Here is a 10,505-nt window from a genome sequence, read left to right on the forward strand (position 1 = left end):
TTTCCAGCATATTTTAAAAGAATGAGTCAATATCAGGTGGAGACAAGACATTTCAGGCTAGGGCCTGCTTAGTCATCACATTATTCTAAGTGATGCTGATAGAATGATGTCAATCAACCCTTCATACTATTATGAACTAGGATAATCTATATTTGCAGAGTTTGGCTTATTAAAATAGCAGTACACTAGATGTCATTGCAATAGAGCTTAATAGCTACAGACTCATACCTAAAATATTTCAAGAACTGAATCTGATCATTTATAGAAGAATGAAAAAGATTGAATCTTGTAATATTATTGTCCATATTTTCCAGATGTATTGTATTCGGTATTCACAAACACACTCATGGCTTTGAGTTGGTACATGTTTTCCTATTTACAGAAACATTACATTTATACCAAAAATGCTCAAAAATAACTTAAGATGGGGTATTCTGTTGCAGACAGTCACGTAAATATACTATGTATTACATACATAAAAAGCAGTGCTGGGGATATTCATGCAATTCCCTTTGTTAATGCCTGCAGGACAATAGGTATATATTAAAGATATACAGTTACAGTTTATATAGTTATAGTGTATTATTATTCTTTCTAGAGAGATCTAAAACTGATTCTTCTCTTTTCGTGAAAGAAAAAATATTTGGAGTGGAATATTATAGGAGCAGTACTACCAAACATAAAAATGATTCATTTGAAATTCAGTCCATGTAAAAATGTGTTCCTTAAGGTAGGAGTCCTATTTTAGATTACTTTTTACTTCTATCTATTTGTCTATTTATGTAATTAATTATTGTTAAAGCAGCACTACTCTTTTTTACAAAATTACAATAGTATGAACAGTAATAAATAAGTATAAACTCTCTCAACGCTAGAACTAAAAAACTTTATCAACCTATCACGAACCCTTGAATATCACAATGCAAGGATTAAGAACTCTCTACGTAACCACCATAAGAAATGGGACGCATGGAAGAACTTTACTGAGGTGGATAACCAGGAATAATAGCCAATAATGTATATGATGTGTTCCATAATTTTTTTTTTCTCCTCTCCCTCTCCCTTGTTTTCTTCCCTTCTCTTTCTTCCTACTTCACTTCCTTCTCTCTTTCTGCTCTCTCTCCTTGTGACTGTATGTCTTAACACATACAGACACATTCAATATTTGAGATACATCTACTTATAATGTAAAGCTTGACTGTTAACCTTGTATATGCAAAAAAAAACTGTCAACAAATGAAAAAAAAAAATAAGTATAAACATACACAAGCAAGGATTACCCCCACGCACACATGTAAAGTCTAAATTTGTGGATCACATACAGGTACCAATAGAAGGGTAATAAGTGTTACTAGTCACAATAAATAGGCCAATGGCCTATAAGTGCCAAGACAGGATCTGATACTGTGCTAAGGCTGATTTCACACTGAGCGTATATTGTATATTTTTCACAAGCCGAAAATACCGCCATACGCTCCTACCTGTGCCTGCACCCTAATGAATAAAATACGCTCGGGTGCAGGCACATGTAGCCGATATCCACCGAAAATACGAAGTCTCACATTTTTTGGCGGATATCGGCTACCTGCACCCAAGCATATTTCATTCATTCGGGGGCAGGCACAAGGTAGCGTAAATGTAGAGTAGCGGGGCATATTCTCAGCAAGTGTTTTTCAGCTTGCCAAGAAAACACCTGTGTGGCATCAGCCTAATGTTCCAAGAGGTATACTGAATATACTGTAGCTATTATGTAGTTAAAGATCTAAGTCTGAATGTAAGTGATTAGTGAAACATGTGTGGATATAATTTGTATACAGGTGATATCTAAAGCCAAATTGTTCATTTCACTTCAAGAAGGGGTTGGATGGCTATTTAGCAAGCGATAAAATACAGAAATTTTAAAAATTGCTTTCAGTACAAGTTGTTCCAGGGACTGGTCTGACTGCCATCTTGGAGTCAGGAAGGAATTTTTTCCCCTCTGCGGCAAAGTAGAGAGGCTTCATGTGGGGTTTGTTTGTCTTCCTCTGTAGCAACTAGCAGTTAGGCAGGTTTTATGTAGAGATAAGGTTGAACCTAAATTACTATGTTACTGAGTTTGGTCCAAGTGAGAGGCAAGAAAAAAACAACAAACATGTTTTCAGAGCAGAAGGAAAATTAGTGAAACTGTGGTTGCTAGAATATCTTGCTATCTCCATTATCAATGTTGTTATTAGTATTACTGTTATGCTGTTTTCTTATACTTCTTGTTCAGTATTGCTAACAGCATTTGCTGTTCTTAATGTGTAATGCAGAGAGGCCATTTGAGCTGAAGGACAGTAAATTCTCCAGTCATTCTGTTGGTGACTAATGCTGGGAAAGCTTCTTTCCATTAGGGTGAGACTAGCTCAATAGTCTTGGCTCGCTACACAGATTACTACTGCATCAGTGTTCCTGAGTGAGAGGAGAGTTAACCAGTGCTTCAGCTTGCGGTACTGCTGCTGAAACAATTAAGATAAAATGTACCTGCCTCCATTTGACCTTTTTACATGGGACCTTAAAAAACGAGTATATTTAACTTCCAAACTTCAGAGCACAAAAAAACACAAAAATTTGTGTCATTTCAGCCATTAGCAAGATGATATCCATCACTGGTACCTGAAATTCATTCTATTTCTGTACCAGTGACACAACTCCCGCTGACCCACTCTGGTGCAGAAGAGGAAAGGCAGCAACAGCCCCAATAATATAGCACTGTCTACATTATGCTTAACATGAATGCTAACATAAATGCATCATTGCCTTTGGTAGGCAGATACAAGTGAGTTAGGAAAGTCTCTGGATATGGTTTCTCAAGTCTCAATTACTTATTTACTTTTCCTTTAATGATTGTTGATCTTCCTTATATGAATGTAATAATGCTTTCTGTCATGCAATTTGAATTTCTGGGATTTTAATATCTTTCCAGCAGTGCTGAAGCATTCTAGGTCTCAGCTTAGTCAAACCCTTTCTATGTGTGAAATTAAATTCTAGTCATGATGAATTTAAGACGTCACTTGTTATATGTTTTTCACTTCTAGAATAGAAAAGGTCTTATGCAAGGAAACATATTGACAGGCATGCAATTGGGTGCTCTTCCAGTTAACTGCATACATTTATCAGTTCATATTTTTATGATAGATAAAATTAAACTAAGTGGGACTTTCAGATCTAAATAAAACCCTAAAAAAAAAAAAAACCTGTAAATTGGAGAATAGTATGCATGAACATTGAAGAATTAAAGGAGAACGAAAGCTAGTGAGGCATTTTCTTGCCAATAGATTAGGCCCAACAGTGCAAGCTATAATGCTATATTTATTCTGTAGAATGCTTTACCATACCTGAGTAAATAGCCCTAGAAGCTCTCACTGTTCGTTTAATTTTAGCAGGTGCCATTTTAGCTTGGTCTGACATCACTTCCCTGCCTGCATCTCTCCTGCTGCCTGTATTTTGCTGTTCGTGGGAGGGGGTAAGAGAAAGAAAGGGAGAGGAAGAGAAGAGCAAGCTGCACAGGCTCTTGTCTGTGCCCTGGAGGTTTGAGCTGAGAGAAGGAAGTCTGACTCAGAAGCCCATGTGTACAGAATAGAAGAAAGAGATGGTGCAATGCTGTTATAGTTACTTAGATGTTACTCCATGCTGTTATTCCTTGCACAGGCATTTCATGCTCTCTTTTGGTAATATTGCAGGGCACATGCACAGCACAGAAATCTTTGGGAAAATTCTGTACTGCACAATCCTTTTACTGAAGAAGAAGATTGTGGTGCAGTGCTCAGCGAGAAATTTTAGCTCAGGGTAACAGGTAAGCAACCAAAACCACTGGGGTCACCTAACAACTTGGCACCGGAGATTTTATCTTTCCTTCTGCTTTAAAGCAAGAAATAAAAATGGGACCAGTAAAGAAGCTGATCCCTCTTCCAGATCTACCACGAGCCTCATCCAGAACCCTGATTAAAGGATTGCAGGCAGCTGATCGAAACATCATTCCCCTTTTTTACCCAGAATGCAGCATTCTAGCAGAATGCCACACATTGGCTTAAATAGCTTTTGATGCATCAATACATATATGCTCAAATTTATTTAAAGAGATACTGACACCAGAAATGAAACCCTTTTTACATCTATCATAACATTGTCTTTGCATGAGCTTTATAATTTGGCCAAAAAAGTATTTTCTGATGCTTTCCCATTCCTTATCTAATGCCCCATGTTCTTCTATGAGGGGGCGGTCATATTTGTGCAGCAGAAGCCCATTAGCATTATAAGATATAACTGACAGGCTGGGAAGGGACAGTCGGGTTGGCAAAACAGTCAGGTTTAGGAACTTCAAGCAACAATTACATACAAAACCAGCCCTAACAGTGAAAAAAGATCAACATGACCTATAGGTAACTTTTTATGTAGATTCATAATTTGAAAAGTCATTTTTTCGTGTTAGTATCACTTTAAGTGCCATTTCTGATGGGGAGGAAGTCAAAATTCTATTTTCATGCAGTCTACAATGTGATCCCTGGAACTAGTGGCCAAAGCTCCATGGTTCCCCTTCATCAATTGATGGACTTGCATGTGATTCATCTAAACAAACTAGTTGGAATGCCTATTGGAAAGGTATTTAAGAGTCTTACTACAATCTATATAAATGCTGTTTATGTTTAAAATCAGTGCTCACATTATAAAATGCAAAGTATATGCTGATGTATAAAATGAAAGCAGTATTTCTTGAGTTAGCTTTTATTTTGTGAATCGCTGGAATGTTTTATTGATCTATTCAAAACAATAGTAAATGTAGTCTGATTGTACTCCTACATAATCCCATTCAGTAGGTAATGTGTCTGGCTTGGTATCATCTTCTAAAACTGTTCTATAAATTGTGTGTGGGCTTTTTTTCTCCAGAACATTAAAGGCAATTTAGACAAACTTTTCTGCGCTTGGAGGGAATACATAAATAGTGTAGGTATTACAAAATATAATGCTTTTTCTCCTCTTCATATTCTCTTAACCTTCTATTGTTTCTGTTTTAATTAACAGAACCTCTATCTTGCTATAATTTTCCTTTCCACCACAAAACATTGTCAGAAATTTTCAATGAGTGAGTCTGGCTGTTCAGTTCCAGAAAATGTATGTGTGTTATATTCTGGCCTGATGAACCAAAATGAAAGTTTTTATTCAAGTATGCTATAAACCACTTGAACATATGTTTTCTTGCTCCTAGAGGCTATTAACCCATTGCACCTTTGACCATGGAACAGATGTAGTATGCAGCAGGCAGAGGGGCAAGGGTGTCTTGTACATTAAATCAAAGGAACACTAAACCCTGCTGTACTGCAGTGTTCAGCCACACTCAATACTGCACTGCTCAGCCACACTCAATACTGCACTGCTTAGCCACACTCAGTACTGCACTGCTCAACCACACTCAATACTGCACTGCTCAGCCATACTCAATACTGCACTGCTCAGCCATACTCAGTACTGCACTGCTCAACCACACTCAGTACTGCACTACTCAACCAAATCTTCGAAAAAATTGCGAAACAGCGAAAATGTCATACATCAAAAAAATGTAAATGTGTGTAGTTTCTTTTTGAAAAGCAACTTGTTTTTACGCTTGCAACAATTTTTTGCCCGTTTTGCGAAAAAGTCCGCCAATGGCGAAATGCGGAAATTTGCTACAAATCCATGCCTGGTGACGTATTTCACCCATCACTGTGTAAATCTGGCTCTGTGTTATTTCTTCCTGCATTAGGAGTTGGCAGCATTAACCACATTTTTCCAATCACTGAACAAGGGTGTCCTTTATAACTATGTCTGATTACAGTGTAATATAATGTAGTAAAAATTACACAAAAAGTTGTGCATATAAAATTGTTATATAGTTATTTGGGGTTGAAAAAATACACCCCTTCAAACAAATCCTACTGCACATATATACACACACTTTTATTGACTCATATATACACTCACATACTGTATATAGCTGTATATAGCTATATATATACACACACACACCTATATTAAACTAAATGTAGATCTTAAGATCACAATAGCATTTAATATTATGCTTGTCCAAGAAGATATCCAAGACACATTAAAGGCATAAACATAATCTGCCATCTCAACATCACCCAACAGGGCATTCCGCAACCTCACTGCAATCAAGGTGAAGAACCACCTACGCTGCTTCCTATGAAAGTTCAGTTCCCCAGTCTAACAGCAAGATGACTGACATGGTGCAGAAAAACAACATTCTCATAGATGAATTCTATAAAATATTCAATAGGTGCATATTTTCCATTGCATAATTCAGGTTTTTGTCAACTTTTATAGAGAACTGCGGGGAACAGTGTTTTACGGTTGGGTTTAGTCTACCTTTAAACCTGCCATTGACTATGCTTTGGTAATGCTCTTTTTTGCATTTAAGGGAATACCCATGCACTGCCAACATATTGTCCCACACAATAAGAATGCCATTTACAGACATATTGAGGTCATGCTGCTGTATTTATCAACCTAAAGCTAATGCCACACTGGTCACTGTCTCTACTGGTGGAGAAATGCTATCAATTAGTTTAGTTAGTGTTAGTGAGCTTTATATAAACAACCGCCTTAGCAGCAGTTCATTATGCAGGGGGATTACCTGTGTGCCCTGGTAATCTAAACATATAGTAGCTTTAGGTTCACTGTTAGCCCTAATTGAACTCATGTTGATCAAGGAGGTATACTGCCTTTTAAGGGCACTGACACATATGGAGTTTGGTCGTCTGTGATAAATCTACACTACAGTGGGTGCCCAATGTCCTGCAAATGCTTCAGAACACACATACTTTCCCACCAACAATTTACATTATTTCCAGTGGGAAAGCATTTGCAGGGGATTAATTGCCCTCTGCAGGAAAGATGTATCTCGGACCACTAATCTCCTCATTTGCAGATACCCTTACCAAACCCTGGCTTGCATTTAAGATACAGAAAGATTATAGTTGCCAAATGTCCAGTTATCATTGCTGAACATAAGCAATTTCACTGTCAGAGATAACCCTCTGTACCTAGGATGCAGTCCTAGAGGTAGCTAAACTGTCAAGCTAAATTAGATTCCAAATTTTCCAGGACCACCCATGCATTGAAAAGTTTTCATTTTTACATGCTGTACAATAATAATTTTGTTGTGCTCTGGCTCTTTTCTTATAGTCATAAAATCTAAAATAAACAACCCATTCTCATAAGATAACCTTGATCCATTAAATGAACAGGTCATATGCATTTCCTTATGAAGCAGCAGTTTAGGAGTAGATAATCAATCCTGCCACATGAATTCCATAATTATAAAAGTCATTCTTAATTATAATTTACACACTGCCAAAGAACTGTGCCTATATTCTTTCATTTTTTAATGATCAATTGCAATCCCTTTGTTCTTCATTTTCAGTTTTTACCATTAAATATTCTTGACCATCATTTTTCTAATGTCATGTTCAATAGCCTAATCTTTACCGCCTCCAAAAAACACACACGAATACAAATTAATACAATTATTGAAAAGCTTTAGCTATTCAAGTGCCCTTTTAATGGTTATCGCAAAGTCACTGTCCCAGACGGAGAGGGTAAAGCCATTTTTCCTCATTTGATGTTCATTCGTTTTGCTATTGTTTCACATCCAGTGCCTTCCTGTACCCTAACAATACAGAATGCTATGGCACAGTGTCACTGACTCACCTTCACAAAGGAAAACTGTGAATGTTCATCTAGGAAAGGGGAAGAAAGAGTTTGATTGCTCATGAGTTTAACATGGAAAATAGTCAAGGTGCCAAGGACAGTTATAGACAAATAGCATAATAATTATAATTTAATAATAATAATAATAATATTATAATGTTACACCTTTAAAATCCCTTGTTTGTAAGAAAAATATATCCTCCTCTCTGCTCCCTATGCAAGAAATCAACTTCACTTTATTACCTTATCAAATGTGTGAAGCCAAGAGGCTGCAGTACAATGAATTATCAAACATGAAATATACAAATAATGCTAATACATATTCTGCACTGTATCTATCTTGTCACTGTTCCAGATCAGTTTATTACTGACCAGAACCTTTGATAAGGTCAGAATGGCCCATCACCATCAGGACACTGGGAAAAATCCCAGAGGGCAGTTAACAGCTGCACCCAAATATCCTCTATGCTATCCCTTAAAAGAGAACTATACCCCCAGGCACAAAAAGCCCCCTTAACTATGATTGGCTAGACCCCCCCACCTCTCCCTTACTGCATGGTTTTAACATTTACAATCTGTCAGGGGTATAGTTTTCTTTTAACAACCCACTACAGACTTACAGGCCTGTAATTGTCAGTCTGAGAACAAAATCCCTTTTTAAATATTGAAATAAGAAATTAGCTTTTGCCCAACCCATAGCCAACATACCTGATGAAAGGGAGTTTGAAAAAATCAGAGAAAAGTACTGGCTAAAGCTAAACCAAGTTCTCTAAAGCTAAATTTAATTCTATAAGTATCTGTTGGCTATATTAACCTCAGTAATACCACACTTTTAAACAAATGTAACAGCTTAGTATAAACAGTTATCTAAGTTATGTAATATAAAAGGAACAAAAACAGTCTCCAGTTCAGTCTCCAGTTCAATGCTGTTTCAACAATCTACAGTATAGAGCAATGTTTGCAATGTGCAATATCAGTCACCATGTTTTTTTTTTTTATGCAGGATTTCTTCACAATTCTAGTATCATTGCAACTGTGTGCGGATTTGTGCTAAGCACAATTGCACCTGATGCTTTTTAATTGTACTATATTGTGTTAACAAGAATTTGGTGTTCAAATGATATCCGTGAGTTATTCTTTAGGCACAAATCTGCTGCACCTATTGATGCAACCCACAGTGGGAAGCTTGAAATTACCATCTTCGAGGTGGCAGCAGCTTCATGGTTTCCCTGTGTCAGTAGGTGTACTTGTGTTTGATTCATCAGAACAGACAGGGCGGGTGCAATGGTGCAAAGCTGTTTAGGTCATATAGAAGTCAACCAACCGCTATCCTATCTTCAATTGGATGATCTTTTACTTTGTGGTATTAGAGGTTTTTTACGTCAATAGATTTGTTGAAAAACATGAAAAAAAATCATAATTTTTACATTTTTTCATGCTTTTTTCAAAAGGTTTATTTTAATCATTTGGCATTCCTGGTTTTACACATGACTATCTGCCTCACTTCTAATGCATAATTCTTAAGCAATAAATAAAACATATGTGCATACCTTCCATTTAAAACTAATAAATGTAATTTATTTTTCTTCCTTATGCCAAATGGCAATGAGTAGTAAATTGCATGACAAAACGAAAACTGATTTCACTGATGACATAGAGTTGCTTGACATCTGTACAATATTGATTCCTGGAAGGTCAGCCTTTTTGATCAAGGAAGAGAAGGTCAGACTGGATAAACCAATGATTTCTTATCTGTTATTATATTATTTGTTTCGATCACTTCTGCTTCATTGTGTTCAGTAATGAGCTCAGACTCAAACTCAAAGCATTTAGATCATATTTAGAGCTGTTGGTCTCCAGAATAGAAATCGCATAAAACTCCCCTAACCATTAATGCCAAACCTGGAATAAACCTAAAATAAAAATTAAAAATCATCTGCATTAGTGTTTTTTTTTTAAATGGGATTGTCACATTTATTTAATATTCTATAAACCATCTGACGCCGAAGCAAAACCATATCAGGTGATACTAAGGTGGCCATTTACTAACAGTTGGATTTTTTTTTTCTGACACCGATTGCAAAAACTCGCCAAAAAAAGAGTCGGGACAGTTTTTCCGACTTTCCTGCAACTTTTCCCATGCATGATTTTAATTTCAGATTTTCAATGTCAGACATTCATGGAAATGAGTTAATACAAATTTTTAGAAATAAAAAAAATAGAAAAGTTAGATTTCTTTGTAAATCTGCTGCTTAAGGTAAAAAGTCAAAAGGAACCTGAGAAAAATTTAGCAGGACATTGAAGTGTACATGTTTGATATTAAAATATAGCATAGGACATCAAACAACTTTCTTGTTTTTTGTTGTTGTTGTTCTAGTATTTTTCTTTCCAAGTCTCATTTTTAAAAGTAACTGCTGGAATATAATCAGTTTCTGATCATGTCCTTTTCAAAATACTTCAGTTTGATAAAACCCTTCTTATTCCATGCTTACTCTTCTAGGTCATATATACAGAATTCCCATAACACCAGTTTAACATAAATAAACATTATTAGGCTGTGTAACAAAGGCTAAGGCAAAGAACTTCCATGTATCCATTACAGCAGCAGCCCTGGAATTCATTGCTTGCCGTATGTGAACAATGTACACATTTAAAAGAGATCAGTTATCACTTGTCTCTGCACTGCAGAATCTAATAGAAGTTGCTATAGCTTGCATGTCTGCCTAACCTGGTTGATAATATTGACTGCTTATACATTTATAAGAACACTGATTAGATTA

The sequence above is a fragment of the Xenopus tropicalis genome, chromosome 5, assembly GCF_000004195.4.
Source record: "Xenopus tropicalis strain Nigerian chromosome 5, UCB_Xtro_10.0, whole genome shotgun sequence".
Taxonomy (NCBI): domain Eukaryota; kingdom Metazoa; phylum Chordata; class Amphibia; order Anura; family Pipidae; genus Xenopus; species Xenopus tropicalis.